The sequence below is a fragment of the Hypanus sabinus genome, chromosome 5, assembly GCF_030144855.1.
Source record: "Hypanus sabinus isolate sHypSab1 chromosome 5, sHypSab1.hap1, whole genome shotgun sequence".
In the NCBI taxonomy this organism is placed as follows: Eukaryota; Metazoa; Chordata; class Chondrichthyes; order Myliobatiformes; family Dasyatidae; genus Hypanus; species Hypanus sabinus.
In genome coordinates, this window is record NC_082710.1 from 70946733 (window position 1) to 70961033 (window position 14301).

Sequence of the window (14301 nt, forward strand, 5' to 3'; positions counted from 1 at the left end):
ATAAAATTGAGGATTCTAGATTTGTTAATTAGTTCCCCTTGCCAAGGAATACAAGTTCTTCCTAATTAACAAATCTGCAGCCCTCAATTTTACACATTTCATTGAAATTTACAGATCCCAATGCTACCGAATATAATCCATTAGAAATAACAAGTAAAACTTTAAGGTGAGAAACAATTCTGCCGAGGCTAGAGTGGGGCAGCGGTCAGAAAAAACTCATCCCATTTAAAAAATACTTAGTGACCCACTCCTCTTCAAAGCTGGTTACAGATTACCTAGCTTCAACAGTTCAATGGACAGGAAAGGATTTGTGACGTATGGAGCAAACTGGGAAAATGGAACTAGTTCAGGGAGATGCTTTGGTCATTATGGAGCAAATTGGGAAAATGGAACTTGTTCAGGGAGACACTTTGGTCATTATGGAGCAAACTGAGAAAATGGAACAAGTTCAGGGAGACACTTTGGTCGTTATGGAGCAAACTGGAAAAATGGAACTGGTTCAGGGAGACACTTTGGGGTCATAATGGAGCAAACTGGGAAAATGGAACTAGTTCAGGGAGACACTTTGGTCGTTATGGAGCAAACGGGGAAAATGGAACTAGTTCAGGGAGACACTTTGGTCGTTATGGAGTAAACTGGGCAAATGGAACTTGTTCAGGGAGACACTTTGGTCGTTATCGAGCAAACTGGGAAAATGGAACTAGTTCAGGGAGACATTTTGGTCGTTATGGAGCAAACTGGGAAAATGGAACTGGTTCAGGGAGACACTTTGGTCGTTACGGAGCAAAATGGGAAAATGGAACTCAGTCAGGATGACACTTTGGTCGTCATGGAGCAAACTGGGAAAATGCAACTCGTTCAGAGAGACAATTTGGTCGTTATGGAGCAAACTGGGAAAATGGAATAAAAACTCAAAATGTTGACAGAACCCAGCAGGCCAGACAGCATCTATGGGAGGAGGTAGTGACGAGATTTTGGGCCGAAACCCTTCATCAGGAGTGAAGTAACATGCAATGGTCGAGAGGGGATAAGAAGTGGGGGGAGGGATGAAGTAGAGAGCTAGGAAGTGATAGGATGGAGGGAAATGGGCTAGAGGGAAGGTGAAGAATTATGTGAAATACAAGAGAAAGGTAGGGCTCGGGGGAGATTACAGTGAGGGGGGAAAAAAGAGAGAGGAAGAGAACCAGACTAAAATAATAGATTGGGATGGGGGTAAGGGGGGCAGGGGTATCAACGGAGGTCTGTGAGTTGAATGTTCATGCCGTCAGGTAGGAGGCTACCTATGCGGGAGATAAGGTATTGGACCATAGACCTGCCTGTGGCCTCATCTTGACAGTAGAGGAGGCCATGGACAGACATGACGGAGTGGGAGTGGTCGGTGGAATTGAAGTGTGTGGCCACTGGGAGATCCCGCCACTGCTGGAGGACTGAGCATCAGTCATCAGTGAAACGGTCTCCCAGTCTGCGGAGGGTCTCCCCAATGCATAAATGGCCACATCGGGAGCACCGGGTACAATATATCACCCCAGTTGACTCGCATGTGAAGTGGTACCGCAGCTGTAGTCGTACCTCACCTGAAATGACTGTCGGGGGCCGAGGATGGTGATGAGGGAAGAAGAGTGGGGGCAGGAGTAGCACTTCCTCTGTTTGCAGTGATGAGTGCCCGGAGGAAGGTTGGTGGGGAGGGATGGGAGGGATGAATGGACAAGGGAGACACGTAGGGAGTGATCCCTGCGGAAAGCTGAAAGTGGGGGGGAGGGGGAGATGTGGCTGGTGGTGGGATCACGTAGGAGGTGGCGAAAGTTACGGAGGATTATACGTTGGATAAAATGGAAAATCGAACCAGTTCAGGGAGACACTTTGGGGTCGTTATGGAGCAAACTGGGAAAATGGAACTGGTTCAGGGAGACACTTTGGGGTCGTTATGGAGCAAACTGGGAAAATGGAACTAGTTCAGGGAGACACTTTGGTCGTTATGGAGCAAACTGGGAAAATGGAACTAGTTCAGGGAGACACTTTGGTCGTTATGGTGCAAACTGGGAAAATGGAACTGGTTCAGGGAGACACTTTGGGGTCGTTATGGAGCAAACTGGGAAAATGGAACTAGTTCAGGGAGACACTTTGGTCGTTATGGAGCAAACTGGGAAAATGGAACTAGTTCAGGGAGACACTTTGGTCGTTACGGAGCAAACTGGGAAAATGGAACTAGTTCAGGGAGACACTTTGGTCGTTATGGAGCAAACTGGGAAAATGGAACTAGTTCAGGGAGACACTTTGGTCCTTATGGAGCAAACTGGGAAAATGGAACTGGTTCAGGGAGACACTTTGGTCGTTATGGAGCAAACTGGGAAAATGGAACTAGTTCAGGGAGATGCTTTGGTCGTTATGGAGCAAACTGGGAAAATGGAATAAAAACTCAAAATTTTGACAGAACTCAGCAGGCCAGACAGCATCTATGGGAGGAGGTAGCGACGATGTTTCGGGCCGAAACCCTTCATCAGGAGTGAAGTAACATGCAATGGTCGAGGGGGGATAAGAAGTGCGGGGAGGGATGAAGTAGAGAGCTAGGAAGTGATAGGCTGGAGGGAAATAGTCTAGTGGGAAGGTGGAGAATTATGTGAAATACAAGAGAAAGGTAGGGCTGGGGGGACATTATAGTGAGGGGGGAAAAAAGAGAGAGGAAGAGAACCAGACTAAAATAATAGATAGGAATGGGGGTAAGGGGGGCAGGGGTATCAACGGAGGTCTGTGAGTTGAATGTTGATTCCGGCAGGTAGGAGGCTACCAATGCGGGAGATAAGGTATTGCTCCATCGACCTGCCTGTGGCATCATCTTGACAGCAGAGGAGGCCATGGACAGACATGACGGAGTGGGAGTGGTCTGTGGAACTGAAGTGTGTGGCCACTGGGAGATCCCGCCACTGCTGGAGGACTGAGCGCCAGTGATCAGTGAAACGGTCTCCCAGTCTGCGGTGGGTCTCCCCAATGCATAAATGGCCACGTCGGGAGCACCGGGTACAAGATATCACCACAGTTGACTCGCAGGTGAAGTGGTACCGCAGCTGTAGTCGTACCAAACCTAAAATGACTGTCTGGGGCGGAGGATGGTGGTGAGGGAAGAAGAGTGGGGGCAGGTGTAGCACTTCCTCTGTTTGCAGCGATGAGTGCCTGGAGGGAGGTTGGTGGGGAGGGACGAGAGGGATGAACGGACAAGGGAGTCACGAAGGGAGTGATCCCTGTGGAAAGCTGTAAGTGGGGGGGAGGGGGAGATGTGGCTGGTGGTGGGGTCACGTAGGAGGTGGCGAAAGTTATGGAGGATTATATGTTGGATAAAATGGAAAATGGAACTAGTTCAGGGAGACAATTTGGGGTCGTTATGGAGCAAACTGGGAAAACGGAACTGGTTCAGGGAGACACTTTGATCGTTATGGAGCAAACTGGGAAAACGGAACTGGTTCAGGGAGACACTTTGGGGTTGTTATGGAGCAAACTGGGAAAACGGAACTGGTTCAGGGACACACTTTGGGGTCGTTATGGTGCAAACAGGGAAAATCAAACTAGTTCAGGGAGACACTTTCGGGTCGTTATGAAGTAAACTGGGAAAATGGAAATAGTTCAGCGAGACACTTTGGTCGTTATGGAGCAAACTGGGAAAATGGAACTAGTACTTTGGTCGTTATGGAGCAAACTGGGAAAAAGGAACTCGTTCAGGGAGACACTTTGGTCGTTATGGAGCAAACTGGGAAAATGGAACTATTTCAGGGAGACACTTTGGTCTTTATGGAGCAAACTGGGAAAATGGAACTAATTCATTGAGACACTTTGGTGATTATGGAGCAAACTGGGAAAATGGAACTAGTTCAGGGAGACACTTTGGTGATTATGGAGTAAACTGGGAAAATGGAACTAGTTCATGGAGATACTTTGTTCATTATGAAGCACACTGGGAAAATGGAACTAGTTCAGGGAGACACTTTGCTCGTTATGGAGCAAACTGGGAAAATGGAACTAGTACTTTGGTCGTTATGGAGCAAACTGGGAAAAAGGAACTCGTTCAGGGAGACACTTTGGTCGTTATGGAGCAAACTGGGAAAATGGAACTATTTCAGGGAGACACTTTGGTGATTATGGAGCAAACTGGGAAAATGGAACTAGTTCATGGAGATACTTTGTTCATTATGAAGCAAATTGGGAAAATGGAATTCAGTCAGGGAGAGACTTTGGTCGTTATGGAGCAAACTGGGAAAATGGAACTAGTTCAGGGAGACACTTTGGTCAATATGCAGCAAACTGGGAAAATGGAAATAGTTCAGGGAGACACTTTGGTCGTTTTGGAGCAAACTGGGAAAATGGAACTAGTACTTTGGTCGTTATGGAGCAAACTGGGAAAATGGAATTCAGTCAGGGAGAGACTTTGGTCGTTATGGAGCAAACTGGAAAAATGGAACTGGTTCAGGGAGACACTTTGGGGTCATAATGGAGCAAACTGGGAAAATGGAACTAGTTCAGGGAGACACTTTGGTCGTTATGGAGCAAACGGGGAAAATGGAACTAGTTCAGGGAGACACTTTGGTCGTTATGGAGTAAACTGGGCAAATGGAACTTGTTCAGGGAGACACTTTGGTCGTTATCGAGCAAACTGGGAAAATGGAACTAGTTCAGGGAGACATTTTGGTCGTTATGGAGCAAACTGGGAAAATGGAACTGGTTCAGGGAGACACTTTGGTCGTTACGGAGCAAAATGGGAAAATGGAACTCAGTCAGGATGACACTTTGGTCGTCATGGAGCAAACTGGGAAAATGCAACTCGTTCAGAGAGACAATTTGGTCGTTATGGAGCAAACTGGGAAAATGGAATAAAAACTCAAAATGTTGACAGAACCCAGCAGGCCAGACAGCATCTATGGGAGGAGGTAGTGACGAGATTTTGGGCCGAAACCCTTCATCAGGAGTGAAGTAACATGCAATGGTCGAGAGGGGATAAGAAGTGGGGGGAGGGATGAAGTAGAGAGCTAGGAAGTGATAGGATGGAGGGAAATGGGCTAGAGGGAAGGTGAAGAATTATGTGAAATACAAGAGAAAGGTAGGGCTCGGGGGAGATTACAGTGAGGGGGGAAAAAAGAGAGAGGAAGAGAACCAGACTAAAATAATAGATTGGGATGGGGGTAAGGGGGGCAGGGGTATCAACGGAGGTCTGTGAGTTGAATGTTCATGCCGTCAGGTAGGAGGCTACCTATGCGGGAGATAAGGTATTGGACCATAGACCTGCCTGTGGCCTCATCTTGACAGTAGAGGAGGCCATGGACAGACATGACGGAGTGGGAGTGGTCGGTGGAATTGAAGTGTGTGGCCACTGGGAGATCCCGCCACTGCTGGAGGACTGAGCATCAGTCATCAGTGAAACGGTCTCCCAGTCTGCGGAGGGTCTCCCCAATGCATAAATGGCCACATCGGGAGCACCGGGTACAATATATCACCCCAGTTGACTCGCATGTGAAGTGGTACCGCAGCTGTAGTCGTACCTCACCTGAAATGACTGTCGGGGGCCGAGGATGGTGATGAGGGAAGAAGAGTGGGGGCAGGAGTAGCACTTCCTCTGTTTGCAGTGATGAGTGCCCGGAGGAAGGTTGGTGGGGAGGGATGGGAGGGATGAATGGACAAGGGAGACACGTAGGGAGTGATCCCTGCGGAAAGCTGAAAGTGGGGGGGAGGGGGAGATGTGGCTGGTGGTGGGATCACGTAGGAGGTGGCGAAAGTTACGGAGGATTATACGTTGGATAAAATGGAAAATCGAACCAGTTCAGGGAGACACTTTGGGGTCGTTATGGAGCAAACTGGGAAAATGGAACTGGTTCAGGGAGACACTTTGAGGTCGTTATGGAGCAAACTGGGAAAATGGAACTAGTTCAGGGAGACACTTTGGTCGTTATGGAGCAAACTGGGAAAATGGAACTAGTTCAGGGAGACACTTTGGTCGTTATGGTGCAAACTGGGAAAATGGAACTGGTTCAGGGAGACACTTTGGGGTCGTTATGGAGCAAACTGGGAAAATGGAACTAGTTCAGGGAGACACTTTGGTCGTTATGGAGCAAACTGGGAAAATGGAACTAGTTCAGGGAGACACTTTGGTCGTTACGGAGCAAACTGGGAAAATGGAACTAGTTCAGGGAGACACTTTGGTCGTTATGGAGCAAACTGGGAAAATGGAACTAGTTCAGGGAGACACTTTGGTCCTTATGGAGCAAACTGGGAAAATGGAACTGGTTCAGGGAGACACTTTGGTCGTTATGGAGCAAACTGGGAAAATGGAACTAGTTCAGGGAGATGCTTTGGTCGTTATGGAGCAAACTGGGAAAATGGAATAAAAACTCAAAATTTTGACAGAACTCAGCAGGCCAGACAGCATCTATGGGAGGAGGTAGCGACGATGTTTCGGGCCGAAACCCTTCATCAGGAGTGAAGTAACATGCAATGGTCGAGGGGGGATAAGAAGTGCGGGGAGGGATGAAGTAGAGAGCTAGGAAGTGATAGGCTGGAGGGAAATAGTCTAGTGGGAAGGTGGAGAATTATGTGAAATACAAGAGAAAGGTAGGGCTGGGGGGACATTATAGTGAGGGGGGAAAAAAGAGAGAGGAAGAGAACCAGACTAAAATAATAGATAGGAATGGGGGTAAGGGGGGCAGGGGTATCAACGGAGGTCTGTGAGTTGAATGTTGATTCCGGCAGGTAGGAGGCTACCAATGCGGGAGATAAGGTATTGCTCCATCGACCTGCCTGTGGCATCATCTTGACAGCAGAGGAGGCCATGGACAGACATGACGGAGTGGGAGTGGTCTGTGGAACTGAAGTGTGTGGCCACTGGGAGATCCCGCCACTGCTGGAGGACTGAGCGCCAGTGATCAGTGAAACGGTCTCCCAGTCTGCGGTGGGTCTCCCCAATGCATAAATGGCCACGTCGGGAGCACCGGGTACAAGATATCACCACAGTTGACTCGCAGGTGAAGTGGTACCGCAGCTGTAGTCGTACCAAACCTAAAATGACTGTCTGGGGCGGAGGATGGTGGTGAGGGAAGAAGAGTGGGGGCAGGTGTAGCACTTCCTCTGTTTGCAGCGATGAGTGCCTGGAGGGAGGTTGGTGGGGAGGGACGAGAGGGATGAACGGACAAGGGAGTCACGAAGGGAGTGATCCCTGTGGAAAGCTGTAAGTGGGGGGGAGGGGGAGATGTGGCTGGTGGTGGGGTCACGTAGGAGGTGGCGAAAGTTATGGAGGATTATATGTTGGATAAAATGGAAAATGGAACTAGTTCAGGGAGACAATTTGGGGTCGTTATGGAGCAAACTGGGAAAACGGAACTGGTTCAGGGAGACACTTTGATCGTTATGGAGCAAACTGGGAAAACGGAACTGGTTCAGGGAGACACTTTGGGGTTGTTATGGAGCAAACTGGGAAAACGGAACTGGTTCAGGGACACACTTTGGGGTCGTTATGGTGCAAACAGGGAAAATCAAACTAGTTCAGGGAGACACTTTCGGGTCGTTATGAAGTAAACTGGGAAAATGGAAATAGTTCAGCGAGACACTTTGGTCGTTATGGAGCAAACTGGGAAAATGGAACTAGTACTTTGGTCGTTATGGAGCAAACTGGGAAAAAGGAACTCGTTCAGGGAGACACTTTGGTCGTTATGGAGCAAACTGGGAAAATGGAACTATTTCAGGGAGACACTTTGGTCTTTATGGAGCAAACTGGGAAAATGGAACTAATTCATTGAGACACTTTGGTGATTATGGAGCAAACTGGGAAAATGGAACTAGTTCAGGGAGACACTTTGGTGATTATGGAGTAAACTGGGAAAATGGAACTAGTTCATGGAGATACTTTGTTCATTATGAAGCACACTGGGAAAATGGAACTAGTTCAGGGAGACACTTTGCTCGTTATGGAGCAAACTGGGAAAATGGAACTAGTACTTTGGTCGTTATGGAGCAAACTGGGAAAAAGGAACTCGTTCAGGGAGACACTTTGGTCGTTATGGAGCAAACTGGGAAAATGGAACTATTTCAGGGAGACACTTTGGTGATTATGGAGCAAACTGGGAAAATGGAACTAGTTCATGGAGATACTTTGTTCATTATGAAGCAAATTGGGAAAATGGAATTCAGTCAGGGAGAGACTTTGGTCGTTATGGAGCAAACTGGGAAAATGGAACTAGTTCAGGGAGACACTTTGGTCAATATGCAGCAAACTGGGAAAATGGAAATAGTTCAGGGAGACACTTTGGTCGTTTTGGAGCAAACTGGGAAAATGGAACTAGTACTTTGGTCGTTATGGAGCAAACTGGGAAAATGGAATTCAGTCAGGGAGAGACTTTGGTCGTTATGGAGCAAACTGGGAAAATGGAAATAGTTCAGGGAGACACTTTGGTCGTTATGGAGCAAACTGGGAAAATGGAACTAGTTCAGGGAGACACATTGGTCGTTATGGAGCAAAGTGGTGAAATGGAACTAGTTCAGGGAGACACTTTGGTCAATATGCAGCAAACTGGGAAAATGGAAATAGTTCAGGGAGACACTTTGGTCGTTTTGGAGCAAACTGGGAAAATGGAATTCTTCAGGGAGACACTTTGGTCGTTATGGAGCAAACTGGGAAAATGGAACTATTTCAGGGAGACACTTTGGTCTTTATGGAGCAAACTGGGAAAATGGAACTAATTCATTGAGACACTTTGGTGATTATGGAGCAAACTGGGAAAATGGAACTAGTTCATGGAGATACTTTGTTCATTATGAAGCAAACTGGGAAAATGGAACTAGTTCAGGGAGACACTTTGGTCGTTATGGAGCAAACTGGGAATATGGAACTATTTCATTGAGACACTTTGGTGATTATGGAGCAAACTGGGAAAATGGAACTAATTCATTGAGACACTTTGGTGATTATGGAGCAAACTGGGAAAATGGAACTAGTTCATGGAGATACTTTGTTCATTATGAAGCAAACTGGGAAAATGGAACTAGTTCAGGGAGACACTTTGGTCGTTATGGAGCAAACTGGGAAAATGGAACTAGTACTTTGGTCGTTATGGTGCAAACTGGGAAAAAGGAACTCGTTCAGGGAGACACTTTGGTCGTTATGGAGCAAACTGGGAAAATGGAACTATTTCAGGGAGACACTTTGGTCTTTATGGAGCAAACTGGGAAAATGGAACTAATTCATTGAGACACTTTGGTGATTATGGAGCAAACTGGGAAAATGGAACTAGTTCAGGGAGACACATTGGTCGTTATGGAGCAAAGTGGTGAAATGGAACTAGTTCAGGGAGACACTTTGGTCAATATGCAGCAAACTGGGAAAATGGAAATAGTTCAGGGAGACACTTTGGTCGTTTTGGAGCAAACTGGGAAAATGGAACTAATTCATTGAGACACTTTGGTGATTATGGAGCAAACTGGGAAAATGGAACTAGTTCATGGAGATACTTTGTTCATTATGAAGCAAACTGGGAAAATGGAACTAGTTCAGGGAGACACTTTGGTCGTTATGGAGCAAACTGGGAATATGGAACTATTTCATTGAGACACTTTGGTGATTATGGAGCAAACTGGGAAAATGGAACTAATTCATTGAGACACTTTGGTGATTATGGAGCAAACTGGGAAAATGGAATTCAGTCAGGGAGAGACTTTGGTCGTTATGGAGCAAACTGGGAAAATGGAACTAGTTCAGGGAGACACTTTCGTCGTTATGGAGCAAACTGGGAAAATGGAACTAGTTCAGGGAGACACTTTGGTCGTTATGGAGCAAAGTGGTGAAATGGAACCAGTTCAGAGAGACACTTTAGTCAATATGGAGCAAACTGGGAAAATGGAAATAGTTCAGGGAGACACTTTGGTCGTTATGGAGCAAACTGGGTAAATGGAACTAGTTCAGGGAGACACATTGGTCGTTATGGAGCAAAGTGGTGAAATGGAACTAGTTCAGGGAGACACTTTGGTCAATATGCAGCAAACTGGGAAAATGGAAATAGTTCAGGGAGACACTTTGTTCATTATGAAGCAAACTGGGAAAATGGAACTAGTTCAGGGAGACACTTTGGTCGTTATGGAGCAAACTGGGAATATGGAACTATTTCATTGAGACACTTTGGTGATTATGGAGCAAACTGGGAAAATGGAACTAATTCATTGAGACACTTTGGTGATTATGGAGCAAACTGGGAAAATGGAATTCAGTCAGGGAGAGACTTTGGTCGTTATGGAGCAAACTGGGAAAATGGAACTAGTTCAGGGAGACACTTTCGTCGTTATGGAGCAAACTGGGAAAATGGAACTAGTTCAGGGAGACACTTTGGTCGTTATGGAGCAAAGTGGTGAAATGGAACCAGTTCAGAGAGACACTTTAGTCAATATGGAGCAAACTGGGAAAATGGAAATAGTTCAGGGAGACACTTTGGTCGTTATGGAGCAAACTGGGTAAATGGAACTAGTTCAGGGAGACACATTGGTCGTTATGGAGCAAAGTGGTGAAATGGAACTAGTTCAGGGAGACACTTTGGTCAATATGCAGCAAACTGGGAAAATGGAAATAGTTCAGGGAGACACTTTGGTCGTTTTGGAGCAAACTGGGAAAATGGAACTAATTCATTGAGACACTTTGGTGATTATGGAGCAAACTGAGAAAATGGAACTAGTTCATGGAGATACTTTGTTCATTATGAAGCAAACTGGGAAAATGGAACTAGTTCAGGGAGACACTTTGGTCGTTATGGAGCAAACTGGGAATATGGAACTATTTCATTGAGACACTTTGGTGATTATGGAGCAAACTGGGAAAATGGAACTAATTCATTGAGACACTTTGTTGATTATGGAGCAAACTGGGAAAATGGAACTAGTTCATGGAGATACTTTGTTCATTATGAAGCAAACTGGGAAAATGGAACTAGTTCAGGGAGACACTTTCGTCGTTATGGAGCAAACTGGGAAAATGGAACTAGTTCAGGGAGACACTTTGGTCGTTATGGAGCAAAGTGGTGAAATGGAACCAGTTCAGAGAGACACTTTAGTCAATATGGAGCAAACTGGGAAAATGGAAATAGTTCAGGGAGACACTTTGGTCGTTATGGAGCAAACTGGGAATATGGAACTATTTCATTGAGACACTTTGGTGATTATGGAGCAAACTGGGAAAATGGAACTAATTCATTGAGACACTTTGGTGATTATGGAGCAAACTGGGAAAATGGAATTCAGTCAGGGAGAGACTTTGGTCGTTATGGAGCAAACTGGGAAAATGGAACTAGTTCAGGGAGACACTTTGGTCTTTATGGAGCAAACTGGGAAAATGGAACTAATTCATTGAGACACTTTGGTGATTATGGAGCAAACTGGGAAAATGGAACTAGTTCATGGAGATACTTTGTTCATTATGAAGCAAATTGGGAAAATGGAATTCAGTCAGGGAGAGACTTTGGTCGTTATGGAGCAAACTGGGAAAATGGAACTAGTTCAGGGAGACACTTTGGTCAATATGCAGCAAACTGGGAAAATGGAAATAGTTCAGGGAGACACTTTGGTCGTTTTGGAGCAAACTGGGAAAATGGAACTAGTACTTTGGTCGTCATGGAGCAAACTGGGAAAATGGAATTCAGTCAGGGAGAGACTTTGGTCGTTATGGAGCAAACTGGGAAAATGGAAATAGTTCAGGGAGACACTTTGGTCGTTATGGAGCAAACTGGGAAAATGGAACTAGTTCAGGGAGACACATTGGTCGTTATGGAGCAAAGTGGTGAAATGGAACTAGTTCAGGGAGACACTTTGGTCAATATGCAGCAAACTGGGAAAATGGAAATAGTTCAGGGAGACACTTTGGTCGTTTTGGAGCAAACTGGGAAAATGGAACTCTTCAGGGAGACACTTTGGTCATTATGGAGCAAACTGGGAAAATGGAACTATTTCAGGGAGACACTTTGGTCTTTATGGAGCAAACTGGGAAAATGGAACTAATTCATTGAGACACTTTGGTGATTATGGAGCAAACTGGGAAAATGGAACTAGTTCATGGAGATACTTTGTTCATTATGAAGCAAACTGGGAAAATGGAACTAGTTCAGGGAGACACTTTGGTCGTTATGGAGCAAACTGGGAATATGGAACTATTTCATTGAGACACTTTGGTGATTATGGAGCAAACTGGGAAAATGGAACTAATTCATTGTGACACTTTGGTGATTATGGAGCAAACTGGGAAAATGGAACTAGTTCATGGAGATACTTTGTTCATTATGAAGCAAACTGGGAAAATGGAACTAGTTCAGGGAGACACTTTGGTCGTTATGGAGCAAACTGGGAAAATGGAACTAGTACTTTGGTCGTTATGGTGCAAACTGGGAAAAAGGAACTCGTTCAGGGAGACACTTTGGTCGTTATGGAGCAAACTGGGAAAATGGAACTATTTCAGGGAGACACTTTGGTCTTTATGGAGCAAACTGGGAAAATGGAACTAATTCATTGAGACACTTTGGTGATTATGGAGCAAACTGGGAAAATGGAACTAGTTCAGGGAGACACATTGGTCGTTATGGAGCAAAGTGGTGAAATGGAACTAGTTCAGGGAGACACTTTGGTCAATATGCAGCAAACTGGGAAAATGGAAATAGTTCAGGGAGACACTTTGGTCGTTTTGGAGCAAACTGGGAAAATGGAACTAATTCATTGAGACACTTTGGTGATTATGGAGCAAACTGGGAAAATGGAACTAGTTCATGGAGATACTTTGTTCATTATGAAGCAAACTGGGAAAATGGAACTAGTTCAGGGAGACACTTTGGTCGTTATGGAGCAAACTGGGAATATGGAACTATTTCATTGAGACACTTTGGTGATTATGGAGCAAACTGGGAAAATGGAACTAATTCATTGAGACACTTTGGTGATTATGGAGCAAACTGGGAAAATGGAATTCAGTCAGGGAGAGACTTTGGTCGTTATGGAGCAAACTGGGAAAATGGAACTAGTTCAGGGAGACACTTTCGTCGTTATGGAGCAAACTGGGAAAATGGAACTAGTTCAGGGAGACACTTTGGTCGTTATGGAGCAAAGTGGTGAAATGGAACCAGTTCAGAGAGACACTTTAGTCAATATGGAGCAAACTGGGAAAATGGAAATAGTTCAGGGAGACACTTTGGTCGTTATGGAGCAAACTGGGTAAATGGAACTAGTTCAGGGAGACACATTGGTCGTTATGGAGCAAAGTGGTGAAATGGAACTAGTTCAGGGAGACACTTTGGTCAATATGCAGCAAACTGGGAAAATGGAAATAGTTCAGGGAGACACTTTGGTCGTTTTGGAGCAAACTGGGAAAATGGAACTAATTCATTGAGACACTTTGGTGATTATGGAGCAAACTGAGAAAATGGAACTAGTTCATGGAGATACTTTGTTCATTATGAAGCAAACTGGGAAAATGGAACTAGTTCAGGGAGACACTTTGGTCGTTATGGAGCAAACTGGGAATATGGAACTATTTCATTGAGACACTTTGGTGATTATGGAGCAAACTGGGAAAATGGAACTAATTCATTGAGACACTGTTGATTATGGAGCAAACTGGGAAAATGGAACTAGTTCATGGAGATACTTTGTTCATTATGAAGCAAACTGGGAAAATGGAACTAGTTCAGGGAGACACTTTCGTCGTTATGGAGCAAACTGGGAAAATGGAACTAGTTCAGGGAGACACTTTGGTCGTTATGGAGCAAAGTGGTGAAATGGAACCAGTTAAGAGAGACACTTTAGTCAATATGGAGCAAACTGGGAAAATGGAAATAGTTCAGGGAGACACTTTGGTCGTTATGGAGCAAACTGGGAAAATGGAACTAGTTCAGGGAGACACATTGGTCGTTATGGAGCAAAGTGGTGAAATGGAACTAGTTCAGGGAGACACTTTGGTCAATATGCAGCAAACTGGGAAAATGGAAATAGTTCAGGGAGACACTTTGGTCGTTTTGGAGCAAACTGGGAAAATGGAACTAGTTCATGGAGATACTTTGTTCATTATGAAGCAAACTGGGAAAATGGAACTAGTTCAGGGAGACACTTTGGTCGTTATGGAGCAAACTGGGAAAATGGAACTAGTACTTTGGTCGTTATGGTGCAAACTGGGAAAAAGGAACTCGTTCAGGGAGACACTTTGGTCGTTATGGTGCAAACTGGGAAAAAGGAACTCGTTCAGGGAGACACTTTGGTCGTTATGGAGCAAACTGGGAAAATGGAACTATTTCAGGGAGACACTTTGGTCTTTAT

At 45.3% G+C, this 14301-nt stretch overlaps 1 protein-coding gene across 1 annotated transcript in view; it reads right to left on the reverse strand.

Annotated features, from left to right (window-relative positions):
* LOC132394237 (inorganic pyrophosphatase-like) overlaps positions 1-14301 on the reverse strand; it is a 236122-nt gene that overhangs the window by 50963 nt on the left and 170858 nt on the right. The gene's annotated exons all lie outside the window — the stretch shown is intronic.